The 14841-nt window shown below is 42.5% G+C and overlaps 1 protein-coding gene across 4 annotated transcripts in view; it reads right to left on the bottom strand.

Annotated features, from left to right (window-relative positions):
* Nucleotides 1-14841, bottom strand: part of LOC136568524 (CBP80/20-dependent translation initiation factor-like) — a 442202-nt gene that overhangs the window by 330157 nt on the left and 97204 nt on the right. The window lies entirely within an intron of this gene.

Genomic DNA, 14841 nt, shown 5'->3' with positions numbered 1-14841 from the left:
GGGTGAGAATATGTGAGAGGAACAGCTTTGCCGACACCAATGCCAATGGAGAAGGAAGGGTGTCACAGTAACAAGTCCCTGGATAGGTTGGATTCAAACCTCTACAGGGGACCCTCAGCCAACCCTGTTCAAGCTTAGATGCAGGCACACCACTGGCCAGAGATCTGAGTGGAGAGAGAGTCCAACCAATCAGCTGTTTTAACCTGGGAGTTTCAAACCCCCTATATAAGCAGGCCTCCATAATAAACCAATGCTGTTGTCGCATGTATCTCTGAGAGTTTGTGTCATCCCTGTCTCCAACCAATGACCCCATGTAAGAGAGAGGGAGAAGGTACTCCAGGTACCAGAGCTGGGATTCCTCTGCAGCCCATGGTGAAAACCAGGGTGAAGTGGGCTGTCCCTCTGCAGCCCATGGAAGACTACAGGGTTGCAGACACCCACCTGCAGCCCATGGAGGAGACCCATGATGGAGCAGGTGGATGCCTGAGAAGAGGCTGTGACCCTGTGGGAGCCCTGTGCTGAAACAGCCTGTACTTGAAGGATTTCAGCCACTGAAGAGTGACCCACATTGCAGCAGTTTGTGGAGAACTGTTGCCCATGGGATGGACTCATATTGGAAAAGTTCATGGACAACTGTCTCCCATGGGAGGGACCCCACACTGGAGCAGGGAAAGGGCTCATCTCCCTAAGCAACAGCAGAAACAACATGTGATGAACTGATTGTAACCCCCACTCTCTGTCTCCATGCACTACTGGGGAGGAGGAGGTAGACCTGAGAAGGGGGGGGGGGGGGAGGTGTTTTTAAGGTCTTATTTTACTTCTCATTGTTCTGCTCTGATTTTGCTAGTAATAAATTCAATTAATATCTCTAATTCCAGCCTATTTTGCCTGTAACAGTATTTGGTGAGTGATCTCTCACTGTCCTTAACTCATGATCCTTTCTTTATATATTCTCTCCTCTGTGAAGTACTAAGACCTGAACAACAGGCCCTGAGCCAAAGTTGACCTCTAGATGAACCTTCCAACCAAATGTTATACGCATCTGCTTATCAATGAAGTATTAATAGCAATACAATATATGTAACCTTTCATTGGTGAAATATGCATTTACCTTTCCAAATTAAGAAACTGGACAAGGCCACATCTGGCCTTGTTTGGGGGTGCAGGATCAAAGACAACTCCCTTGGTTCCTCCTTGGGCCCTGGCCAGGCTTTAGGAGAAATCCAGCAGGAGAATAAAACCAAATGTTCCTGCATTAGAAGTAATGGTAGGTTGTTTATGATAAAAGCTGGGCTACTCTCACAGAGAAGTCAGAAGCCTCGTTGCCTGCAAAGGTGGATGCATTGCAGGATTTCCCAGTTACCGGGAGTGGTTCTCCAGTACTTCGCTGTGACAGCTTCCCCCAGCTGCTGATTGCAGATCTGGATGAAGGAGTAAAGTATTACAGTCACTAGTGATGTATCTCTTAATCACTATAGGCAATCTTTTGTACAAAGTTAAGGTGCATTGCTTATGTGGTGGTTCATCCCCCCCTGTGGCAGCAGCTCTCTGGCCACAGAGAGCAACAGATGACCTTCCCAGGATTTTTCTGGGGAAGGCTGTGAGAAGATCAGAGAAAAGGATGAGAAACAATTCTTATCTTAGCCTGCTGCACCTGTTGCCCCCCCCCCCCTCACCTTCCCCACTCCTTTCCAGGCTGCAGTGTGATCTGAGAAAATGCTTGTTAGGCCTCCTTGTCTTTGAAAACACCTATAGCAAATCTGGAAGTTAGGTTAAGTTATAGTTACAATTTAGGCTAAATGCTGTTAAGTGTTATTTCTCTGTTAGATTGTTAAGGTTTGGCTATAAATTAAGGTATGAGTTAAGTTAAAGTACTGTTCAGTGTTGTTAAGCTTTAGGCTGCATTCCTTTTCACCCTTGTTTACACTGTCTTTACACACACACACACACACACACACACACCACACACACCCCCCTAGGTAGTTTTCAATTAATTTCTGGTTTGATTGCCTGGATTCTGTTTGGTTTTGTTGTTGCTTGCTTTCCCTTGTTGTGCCTCAGTTGTCCTTTGTAAGTAGAGTGAAAGTTGAGCTTTGTAGTTTAATATTGAATCTGACTTTTGCTCATACCCTTGTTGGTGATTTTCAGGCGATCACGAGCACACTCGTCTGGGACAGATTAGCTTATCCTTTTGCAATTCTTTACAGTTTTGCATCATAGTAAATTACACGATTCCTTAAGTTGGTGTCTGTGTCTTTGGTGTTGACCCTACCCACCAGCATAACAAAATTGATGTAGTTAGCTAGATCAGAACAAAATGCCACTTTTTAAATCTAAATGTAAGAAATCTAAATTTAAGGAATCAGTCCTGTCCGAAATTCCTGGATGGAAAGATCTTCCCCATAGTTCACTGGCTCTTGAGTGGGCTAAGGTTGGAGGACTGTGTGATCAATGGGGAAGTCAGTTAAAAGAAGCTAAACCACTGGATGTATTGAAATGTATCCAAAAATTGCATACTCAAAAAGTAAAAGACCTTGTGGGCTTGGGAAAATGAGGATGGATTTTGTTAACAGCACATAAAAAAAAAACACCAACAGAAGGAACAGTTGTTGTTGAAATGCTCTAACATGAAGCAACAGATGTCTGAGTTGCAGAATTAAATTGAAATGTTACAGTGTCAAAACAAACTGCTTACTGATAAGTTGGACACTTACCAGACTGTAGCCAAGAAGGCTGCAGTTCAAGTGGCTCATTAGAAGTATAAGAAAAGAAGGGTGCAAGTGAATCACAAGCAAGTGCATACGGTGATCGCAGAAGCAGGTGTACAGAGGAATCCCAATAAATGGGATGGAGATAATTAGGATTCTATGGATTCCAATGAGGCTTGATACCTTAGGTTTTAAGTTTTTCTGTTCTGTTTTGGTGTGCAGTGTAGCAGGCACAGGGCCTGCAAGGGCCCCGTGGTGAGCAGAAGCCTAAAGATAGGAAATGCTAAGTCATGGTGAATGGGCTAGAAAGACCCTTTTCTGCCTTTGGACACCTGCTTATCTCTCTGTAACCCTATAGGTCACTTTCCTTTAACCCTTGCTATTGGACAATTTCTGATCCCCCTGTATCCTATATAAAGGGCTGTTTTAGCCTGGTTCTGGTAGAAGAGCTGTCACTGGAACCCTTCTCAGAAGACTCAATAAAGACATCACTGTGGAACTCCAAATGGACTTCTCTCTCCCCTGCGTCTGCCTGCCTGCGGCACCTAGTAAGCTAAGAGCTGAGATCACAATGAGCTGATAATCACTAAAGAGCTGATATCACTTAAGCTTGCTTAGGTTGCCAGTGGCTGAGAACTGCTTGGGTACTTGGGCAGTCTGTCCCGGAGAGGACTGCGCTATCCAGACCCATGCGGCCTGCTGGAAGACACCCTGAACCCAGCAGGAGGCAGTATTAGTGCAGCTTTAAGCTTTATATTGTGTTACTAGGATCTTTTCACAGGGTGGTGAAGACAAAACAATCCTATTCTAGCTGGGGACTTACGGACAATCTCTTCAAACTTCGGGCCCAAAGCATAAACAACGTGAAAATAGGAGGGCGAGAAAGTAAGCAAGGAGGATGAAACTTCATAATTTGAAGCTATTAATTGGACAGTTAACTCCTATATGCAAATGGACTAAAACTTATTAAAATGTGAGATCCTGTGATCAAGCCCTCTTTTGCTTCCATCTTGGAGTCACCTGGGCAGAGCCACGACTGTGGCTCTGGTACTGCCAGGGTGTGGCCTTTGAAGACACTTCAAGAAATATCCACTTTATTCCTCTTAACTCCATCTAGCATCTGTTCCAGCTCCTTAAGGCATCAGGCTGGTTCCCCAGATGAATTTGTTGATGTGTGACCAGCACGGAGATGAAAGATAGAAGTAGAGGAGAGGACAGAAGCGAATGGTCAGCATGTTAGCAGAGATGTGACAGAGGATTATACTCAGCATGAAGTAAATTATATAATTGAATGGTTTAGGTAAAGAGCAGGGAAACCCCTCCTCTCTTGAATGGTGCATTTGCACTATTAGGGAGCATTTGGGGTAACCCTAGACTCAGGGAACTCTAAGAAATTTTTAGTTTTGAGCTCAGCTTCTTTTGTGCGGGATGCATTTTGGAATAATGTTCACAATACTGATTTGTTAGTTTTGGCTGCTCAAGGATATAATGCTCAATACCCTACAGAAAATGGATAGGATCTGAACATCAGTGGTATACTTTGCCAGACTGTATAAAATAAATAAAGAAGGAGGGAATGAGATCAGCTATCTTTATTGGAGATGCTGATTCTACAATGCGGAATGCTTTGTCTGTCACTGTCAGAAATAAACTGATTAGGATGGCTCCACCAGCATATAAAAATGTAATCATGGCTCTCTTGATTTAGGAGACAGGGAATCCCCTGGATGAAGTAATTGAGAAAATGCAGCAGTTGAGTAACCTTGTTAAATGGGGCCCATGGGGAAGTGCAGGAAATCAAGACACTTGAGATAGCTATAAGGGGAGTGAAAACAGAATTCCTCATAAGGAAATGTTTCTGGCTTTATTAAAGGATGGTATGTCTCGGGAGAAACTTGATTATGTTCCAACTCATAACTATGGCCGATCTATTAACAGAGAAGGTTGAATAAATGTAGTAAGAAAGTGCAAAATTCTGTGGCAAACAATCCAGGAACAACTCAGCCTATGTCATCCCTGCTGGAGACTCAACAGGATTTCACATCTGATCACAAAGGGCCCTCTCCAAGTGGATCGGTTATTCCAGGGGAAAAGGCAGATTGGGAATCATATTCTGATTTGTATCCTTGGAAAGAGATTAGGGAAATTGTTGCTGTGCAAGCTGATCTGTAGATAGCATTAATCCAGTTATAAATAAGAAATCCAGCCCAGCTTCATTAACTAGCTTCTGGGCTGACTGACTGTTGAAGATTGCAATGCAAGTTGTTTTCAATTACTATCTGTATGGCAGATTACCTTTGTCAAGTGGGCAGTTTGCTTTATCTCTCTCTTTGAGTGACCACATTCACACCTCCATCCGAAAGGGACATCTGCTGATAACAGACTATTGAATGTAACAGCATGACTGATAAGAACTATAACATTCCATGGTGAGATGCTTCGCCCAGAGGGAGAAGCCAAGCATTGCTACCCAGATATAATCCAGAAGTTTTTGAGACACCGGTACAGCTTTCTCCACGGGATTCCCCAGAGAAACAGCAGCTGTCTTCTTCTTCCACGGGATCTTCTGAGGCAAAGTAGAAATTTTCCAGGGTAGAAATCCATTTTGATTTAGGTGAAATGTACATTTTTGAGTTGAGTCTGTGTTCAGAAAACATAGCTATTTAGCCTGACTGCAGAACCTAGGCTCAGAGAAGTTGCTTCAGTGAAGGACAGAGATAAGGGGGGAGAGACAGAGGGTGATAGAGAGTGACAGAGAGACTTCTGTGAGAGCAGGTCAGCCTGACCTAGGAATTCTTTCTGATAAAGAAGAACTAGCAGCAAATGTCACGCGAAATTCGTAAAAATGAATATGTATGAACCTATTGTGAAATTGTAAGCATATGTATCTGAGAGGGAGATAAAAAGAGACCTGAAGTTCCCAGAGGTATGCATGTCATTTTAGGGGAATGATTCCCACATGCATCCAGCGCTGTAATAAACATACCGGCTTTACAACTTCCACAACAGTTGTGGGGTTTTGATTATCGCCGCAAAACATTCTGGCACCCCAGATGGGACCGTCTCTGTCCCTGCAGGGGCAGAAGGGATAGACGGACCTCCAAGGCACGCCCCCGGGATTTTCCCGGAGGAGCTCTGCTCATCTTGGCTTGCCTTCTGCGGAGACAGACAAAGACCTGCTGGTATGCGGAGGATACGGTATGTATTGAGGGACCCCCGGGAGAAAAGAGAGATAGGACGGATGAATAAGTCACTCAGAGATGTCTGAGTGCTCAGCCTGTAGATGCAGCGGATAGAGCACTTGGACTAGAGACGGAGGTTCACTGTCTGATAGAGCGGCCGCTAGCGACCCTGGGGATAGGTCGAGTGAACCTGTGTGTGTGTGTGTGTGTGTGTGTGTGCGTGTGTGTGTGTATTGTCCGGACACTGTATCATTGTATGGTAAATGCATTGTGTAGTTAATAGTAATGTGTCTGTAATCATGAGTGTGTAGCGTATGAAAGAGAGAGCAAACAAGTAAGTTCACCCATAGCGCGGGAGGGTGAGTTCTACCTGTGTTTGAAGCAGCCGGGTGAGGCTTGAGGCGCCGGCTGCGGCAGGCTGTAGGGGCAGGGAGTGACCTGCAAAGAAGTGGAACAAGTGGAGAAACGTCAGTGAAGATATTTATTGTGTTTAAATTTGGTGATTTGTGTAGATTTGGCACATTTTAACCGTGATACGAGCTCAGGGATTTCCTTTGCCCTGGGAGTTTGGACTTGATCTCCGGAATTTCACTGTATGCTGTTATTTTGATTGTGTCCAGAGAAAGCTGATGTGAGTAAATGCTGAATTATTGTATGCTGTGTTGTGTTGAGAAAAGTAAGCACTTTGAGAGATATGCCCTTTCCCAGTGATTTTGTGTAGTTCTTCCCCCGCATTGTAGTAATTTAATTCTCAGATTGTATAGTGGTGTTTGTGGAGATTTTAAGATTTTGTTTGCAACAAGTGTAGCATTTTACACAGAAGAACTATGATATGGTGATTTATGTTTAACTGTAGTAAAGTGAATTAAAGGAATTCCAAGAATTCCTCCCCACAGCAATTCAAGCCCTGGCTCTAGTGAATTTGAGATAAGAGGTGTGTGTCTGTCTGTGTTTGTGAGCATATCAGAGTTTTTGCTGTAACAAGCACAGCCTTTTGCAAGGCAGTAAAGTGAGTGTCAGTAGAAACAATGCTTTAATTAGATTGTGCAAGAAGCGAAAATAAAAAAGACTGACATTTTGTAAAACAAAGTTTAAATAGAAGAGATGAATGAGTTTATGGGACTTCAGTAGGTATTATAGTAAGCTTAGACTGAGAACAACCTGCCGTAGAGGTTAAGTGATAAACGCCGAAGTAATAAACGAGATAGCCTGCAAGCAATTCCTGGGAGTTTTTAGTGCATTGAGAGGCTGGCACCTTATATGCAATGCAGAGTTTGCGAGAGGCGCTGGTATTGCTGTTCTGTGTCTTAAGTGTAAATTAAATGTTCCTGATCAAGCCAATTCAGAACCTGAGTTCTTAAAGCTTGTGTGTGGAGAATCACATCTAATACCTGCCACCTGAATGTCTGTGTATGAAGAAAAACTGAGAAAAGACACTGTGAGGCTTGGGGGGAAACAAGATAGCATAAGGGGAAGGAGATAATGAGAACTAACCAGAGCAAAGAAGTTCCTGAACTAACCACTTTAGGGAGGGGCTCACTGGGACAAGGCTGCCAGTAGGAGCGGCTCAGAAAATAAAAAGATTTATAATACCTCATTGCAGTTAATGCGGTTTTAAAATGAGAAAGTAAATGAGATAAAGTCCCGTATGCTGATGTGATTTTTTGCCTTAAGAAATCGCCCAGAATGGCAGAGTAACTGTGGGTTCAGAGCTCCCTCTGACCTACTGGTGTAGTTCTTGAAAAAAAAAAAAAGAAAAAAAACAAAGCAAAGAGAAGGCAAATCAAATGTGTTGTTCAGCATGCAGCATAAGATAGCAATGTATGAAGTCAGACAAAGATTATCATGCTGAAACGCAAAGCGATTACAGTTCGCAAAATGAGTACATATGATTTGTTGCAAGCTCCTCCTAAGGTAAGGGAGGAAGGATAAAGATGACCTCCCCAAAAGGGAAGAGGACTCAGGCTCCAAAGGTATACCCATTGGCACCCATCCCCCTCCTAGCAGTACAATTTCATCCAGAACTAGGAGGTAACAGACCCCTCTGTGAGAGGCAGTGAGATCAGAAGAAAGAAAAGGGTAGAATTTTAGTTGATACAGGGGCCACATATTCAGTTTTAAATAAAGCTTTAGTACCTGTGGAGCATGTTTATGTTGTAGTGTGGAGAACAACTGGCCAGTCTGAGAAGGCATACTTTTGCAAACCCTTAAAGTAATGTGTACTTAGAAGCTTTTGTATATGTTCAAATCGGTAAACATTCTCAAATGAGGAGGTTACTCTAGAAGCAAATGATATAAAGATGATAAGCTCAACATTAACAGCCATTGAAATTAAGAAAGACATTAGTAAAGAGATGTTAGAATAAGTGAATAAGTAAATAAGTATTTTCGGAGGTATAGGCCTCTGCTGTACCAAGGAAAGTGAAAAATGCCCCCCATAGTAATCAAGCTTAAGGAAAGAATACAACCAGTGAGAATTGAACAGTACCCCCTCAAAAAGAAGATAAAGAAGAAACCAGCCCAATAATTGATAGTGCTAGATTGAGAGCTGTCAATAAGATAACAAAGAATTTATACCCTGTGGTAGGAAATCCATAAACTTTACTAACTTGTTTAACACCTGAGCTAACCTGGTTTACTGTTTTAGACCCGAGAGATGCCTTCTTTTGCCTCCCTATCCACGAAGCCAGACAGAAAATTTTTGCATTCGAATGAGAAAGCCCTAGAAGCAGTGCAAAACACAGCTTACATGGTCCATGTGCCTGAAGGCTTCAAAAATTCCCCCACTCCGATTGGAGAACAACTTGCAAAGATCCAGAGTCCTGAGAAGCTCCACAAGAAGAAGAAAGGCTCTTGCAGTACATAGATGATCTTCTAGTAGCCACTCAGACGAAAGAAGCATGTGTGCCCAAGACAGTAAGCCTTTAAAATTTCCTAAGACTGCAAAGATACAGAGTATCAAAGAAAAAGGCACAGGTAGTAAAACAGAAAGTAATCTACCTGGGGTACGAAGTGAGTGCTAGGCAACGGACTTTAGGGCAGGGAAGCCATATGCCAAACCCCGAAACCCCAGACAACAAGGAACTCCGAACCTTCTTAGGCATGGCAAGGTAGTGCCAGCTGTGAGTTTATAATTATCGACTGCTTATCAGACCCCTCTATGCTCTTAATGCCAATGGAAACAGAGATCTCCAGTGGACAAAAGAAGCCACACGGGCCTTTCACCAGCTAAAGAGTGCCCTCATGTCAGCTCCAGCTTTGAGACTTCCAGATGTAAGTAAACCATTCTTTCTATTTTCCCATGAAAAACAGAGACTTGCCTGGGAATACTAGCTCAAGACAGTTGCTTACTTCTCTTAGCAACTAGATGCAACAGCCAAAGGATGGCCAGGTTGCCTCAGAGCTGTAGCAGCAGTTGTGCTGAATATTCAGGAGACACCCAAGTTTACCCTGGGACAAAAATGACTGTGCTATTTTCCCATACAGTGTCCGCAGTACAGGCAGTAAAGGGTAGCCACTAGTTCTCACCATAGAAGTTCCTGAAATACCAAGCCATCATAGTAGAGCAAGATGATGTAGAGATAGTAGTGACTAATATTGTCAACCCAGCTTCTTTTCTCAATAGAATCAAAGAGAAGCAGTACACCACGATTGCCTAGAGACCATTAAAGCTACTTACTCCAGATGCCCAGACTTGAAAGACACTCCTCTAGACGATGCAGAGACCTAGTTCACTGACAGGAGCAGCTACATTGCCAGTAGAAAGTGACATGCTAAGTACACAGTGACTACCTGCAGAGAGGTAATAGAGTCTAGACCCTTACCAACAGGTACCTCTGCACAGAAGACCGAGATAAATGCCCTGACCCATGCCTTAGAAACAGCAAAAAGAAAAGAAAATAAACATCTATACAGATTTAAGTTATGCATTCAGAGTCGTGCATGCACATGGAGCCATCTAGAAAGAGAAGAGACTGCTAACCTCACAAAGAAAGAAGAGACAATCCAGCTGCTAGAAGCAGTTCAGCTGCCTGAAAAGGCATATTAAGGCACACCAGAGAATGAACTCAGAATTAGAAGAAAGAAATGAGCTGGCAGATGGAGAAGCAAAGAAATCAGCAAAAGGTGAGGTAATTATGGACAGATTTTCCTCGAAGGTAAGCCAGAATATAATAATACTAATCAAAAGAGACATGCAACCATAAGGAGTGGGCTACCATTGAAAGAGAGCTAGTAATCCCTTCCCATTTTCATAGTCACTAGTGAAAGAAGAGCACTAGAAAACACACTAGGACCTAACTACTTAAAAGCTTTTATAAAAAGTGTTGCTCCTTTCCCAGAATGACCAAGGCTGCCAGTATTATAGAGTGCATCAAAATGAAGTCTTGACTTTGAAGTAGTAGTTTCCACAGGCTTTCTAGAACACACATCTGACTGAAAGAATCGTAGCCAAGAATTTATATGCCACTATCACTCAAGTAAACCGACAGTGAGATCCTTGCCTCCAGACTAACCCCAAAAATACCCCCAGGCCGAAACTCAGTCAGACTGGGAGAAGCCATGAGCCTGGACAGCAGTGGCAAATTGACTTTTCAGAACTGCCAAAGAAAAAGAGGTATCGGCATTTACTGGTATTGACATTTACTGGTATTGACAGATACATTTTCAAGGTAGCCAGAAGCATACCCCGCCAAAACTGTCAAAGCTCGAGAAGTGACCAAGGTATTATTACAAGAAATAATACCACGCTTCAGAGTTCCAGCCGCAATATCCTCAGAAGATCACATTTCATTTCCAAAGTAGTGCAACAGATTAGTAGCCACCTGGGCATAGATTGAAAACTTCACACTCCATAACGCCCCCAATCAAGCAGCCAGGTAGAGAAAATGAATCATTTGATTAAGCAGCAGATTATAAGATTAGGGCAGGAAGTTAATCTACCCTATTCCCAAGCTCTTCCACTGACACTATTGCAAATTCGAACTAAACCTCGAGCTAAAGGAAAGCTGAGTCCTTTTGAAATGCTTTATGGAAGACCATATAGAATACAAAAGGGAATGTCCACCCACATTGGGGAGGTAACACTGGCCACCTACATGGTGGCTTTAAGCAAACAGCTCAGAGAAATAGAGAAACACGTGGCTGGAACTCGGAGCAGGGAGTTAGATAGGCCAGTACATAACATAGAGTCTGAAGATTATATATATGGTAAGCCTCTTGCAGAAAAGACTTTAGAACCACAGTGAGAGGGACCACTGCAAGTACTTCTCACCACCTTCACCGCAATCAAGATCAAAGAGCAGAATGCCTAGATCCACCACTCTTGAGTGACAAAAGCCCCAAAAGCCCCTTAGAGAGTGACATCAAGAGACAATGAACTGAGATTAAGCTTACTCAGACAAAATGAGTCTATTGTGGCCAAGAGTAGTTTGTAATTTCATTCACAGAATTGTTTTAGCACTTAGTACAGTTCAAGATAATGTCTTTAGCTTTCAGTTGTATACAAGTACAGTTATAGATGCAAGCAACAGCAGCTCTGATCATATGCGAAAAGAGTGAAAGTAATTTTCCAGCTGAAATTCAGAAAGTTGTCTAAGATAATGCGATTGATTTTGAAAAGAACTTTCAATCCTAGTAGACTATGGTAAATTTCACCTATTATCCTGCTTCTAATGTAGCCACTGCCTTTGTGCTTACCATATGTAATGCCATTGTTTACGTTATCCATCCCATCATTGCACTAAGATTAAATCATAAAAAAACAGTGCCCTACCCTTTAGAACATAGAGTGCAGGCACGAAAAGTGAATGAAAAGTAGCAAACAGTAAACATAGAATCCTGCATTACTAGAGAACAGCTGAAATTCATTTGTGAAAGCAATACTATTAATGCCCAAGATGTGTGTCTAGGCTCTGAACAGAATATTTGCCACTTCGAAGTTCATCCAGTCACTGACCAGAAAACTGTGCTCGTATATACTCTTAAAGAGTGTGTGTGCTTAAATCTGCTTGTGCTGCTGTAAAGATTGATAACAACGATGTTATTTTGTCTAGAAGAAATCATTCTAATTTTTGTATTTGTAATTTGTTAAGATTATCAGGTGTAGTTTTTCGTACTTAGCCTGAGTGACATCCCACCAGTTGATTAAAACCAATTGCACAATGTATCACAGACTATCACCTACTCCTATTAGAATGGACCTTACATTAGTAAAACAATTAATTAAGCACCAAGACCTACTAGAAATCTTAAAGAAAAACCCAAGAAAGCAGAGAAAACTGGCCAACGTGATATAAAAAGAAATAACTAGAATTCTGCAAAGAATAAAACAAAATGCAGATCATCACTAGTAAGATGTGGTCTTTGAGTAGTCACCAACTGCAAATAGAATCTTTAATAAGTTGTGTCATCCCCTTGTAGTTTTGTTAATATTAGTTAGAATAAGTTTAAAATTATCCATTATGTTGCTAATTTAGAATTAGAAAATACTACAGTGTTGCAGTGTGATGCCCCTCAGGTGTGCCAAACTTTCCCCTCCCCCTTTGCCCTCCTGCTAAGAGCTGTCCATCAATCTTAACATTCCAGCAAGGGCATCGTGTGTGTGGTTGGCAGAAGTTCAAAAGCTGCCCTTCAGGTCCGGTCTCATTGGCCCGTCCAAGCGTCTATATCCCTTGAGCCTTCCCCTCCTCCCACCTGGTTGGCCCTTACCTGTCTTTTCCCCTCCCCCTGTCCCCGGGGCTTAAAAGGAGACGAGACCATGCGGTCGGCATTCTATTGGGAGCTGTTAAAACATTCAGAAGTCTACCATGCTGAAATAAAACTCTGGATTAAGACTCTACGACAGAATCCTCTCCTTTCTCTTCACTGTCACCTGAACCTTTTCCACCAGAGGTAAACTGAGTTCCTACTTTGCCTGGATTTGTTCTGAGTGCCTAGCTGCAGCATCCAGCTGGCCAAAGGTATCTCTGAGGTGAAACACCACAGCTGCTGCCTTTGGTCCAGCAGCAAGGGCCAGACGAAGCCAGGTACGTCCCACCCAGTAATATTGGGATTAATATTCTATACTACAGCGAGTAGCTGTGTTAACCTCCTTATCAAACACACATAGTAAAGCACTAAAGTATACTTATTGTCATAAGAATTTGCATGAAGTAAAAGAATTTACGTCCTCCTTTAAGGAAAGGGGGAACGAGGCAAAGTAGAAATTTTCCAGGGTAGAAATCCATTTTGATTTAAGTGAAATGTACATTTTTGAGTTGAGTCTGTGTTCAGAAAACATAGCTATTTAGCCTGACTGCAGAACCTAAGCTCAAAGAAGTTGCTTCAGTGAAGGACAGAGATAAGGGGGGAGAGACAGAGGGTGATAGAGAGTGACAGAGAGACTTCTGTGAGAGCAGGTCAGCCTGACCTAAGAATTCTTTCTGATAAAGAAGAACTAGCAGCAAATGTCACGCGAAATTCGTAAAAATGAATATGTATGAACCTATTGTGAAATTGTATGCGTATGTATCTGAGAGGGAGATAAAAAGAGACCTGAAGTTCCCAGAAGTATGCAAGTCATTTTAGGAGAACAATTTCCACATGCATCTAGCACTGTAAAAACATACCGGCTTTACGACTTTCACAAAAGTTGTAAGGTTTTGATTATCTCCGCATAACACTTCAGAGGAAGAATACATCCTTCTCTACAGATCCCCCTTGCTCCAACAGAACCACACCTGATACTTCAGGAGGACTGCAGCCACATTTCCAATTGGACTGCTACCAACACCCTGACACACAGGGTGTCAGGTTGGGTTCGGACACTGTCATTGTTGTTCTAGTGTACTGCATTGTTTATTTTATCCTTTTTTTTTCCCTATTAAAGAACTGTTATTTCCTGCTCCCATATTTTTGCCTGAGAGCCCCTTAATTTAAAATTTATAGCAATTCAGAAGGGTGGGGAGGGTTTACATTCTCCATTTTAGGAGAGGCTCCTGCCTTCCTTAGCAGACTCCTGTCTTTCCAAACCAAGACACTGACAGAGGTTCCAACCAATGGCAGCTCTCCTAAAATGCCAGGATTTGATTGGTTCAGAGTCTAGGGGGTGCAGAGACCAGACCAATGTCTGTATAGCATCGTGAGTTTTTGAATTGTCTATAAAAGGAGGTCGGAAACAATAAACCAGACTGTTTGGCTGATGAAAACATGGGAAGTCTGTCATGTTTTAAGTCTCAGACATATGAACACCAACACATCAGGAAATAGTTCAGAGTAATAAACAAGATTGAGATAGTGGCCAAGCAGCAGTGCAATGGGCGCAGACAGACTGGCTGCTCCATGTAGAGCTTACAATTTTTTTGAAAAACCAGTCCTTGCAAACAGTAAGAGCTTTAATTGACACTGGAGATGAGGCCTCTTTAATATTTCAGAACTCCCAGAAATTTAAAGGATAATCTGTAATTAGTACAGGTCTGGGAGGGAAACAAATTAAAACTGTATAAACACAAATAGAAATGAAAATAGGAAATTTCAAAAAATGCTCTTACTTAGTTATGATTGTCCCTGTCCCTTAATATATAATAGGGATTGTGGGAGGATGGATTGTAGGAGAATAGAGGTAGTGCTGAAGGCAATCTCACCCCTGAGGAGTTGCAGCTGTACTAATTATGAAAGAGTAGGAACAGCCCTGCTGTTAATAGGCCACAGCTATGTCCAATAAAGATGGGTGTTATAAAAGAATGAGTTAGTTGACCAAGAAGAGATCTGGAGAGTTGTAGTTTGTTGGCAGTGCTGCAAGGAGCAGTAAGGGTTAGTATGTATTGCAAGGGACAGTAGGGGTTAGGTGGTCGTGCAAGGGACAGGAAGGAGTCAGCCGACCATGCAGAAGGAAGAGAAAAGGAGTCAGTATTACGAGAAGTTGCCCATGGGAACTCACAGAGAGAAGGTATGAAAGTTTTATAGTAAGATGA

Source organism: Molothrus aeneus, chromosome W (assembly GCF_037042795.1).
Source record: "Molothrus aeneus isolate 106 chromosome W, BPBGC_Maene_1.0, whole genome shotgun sequence".
NCBI lineage: Eukaryota > Metazoa > Chordata > Aves > Passeriformes > Icteridae > Molothrus > Molothrus aeneus.
Note: the sequence above shows the minus strand (reverse complement) of the source record. Positions and strands in the feature narration are given on the sequence as shown.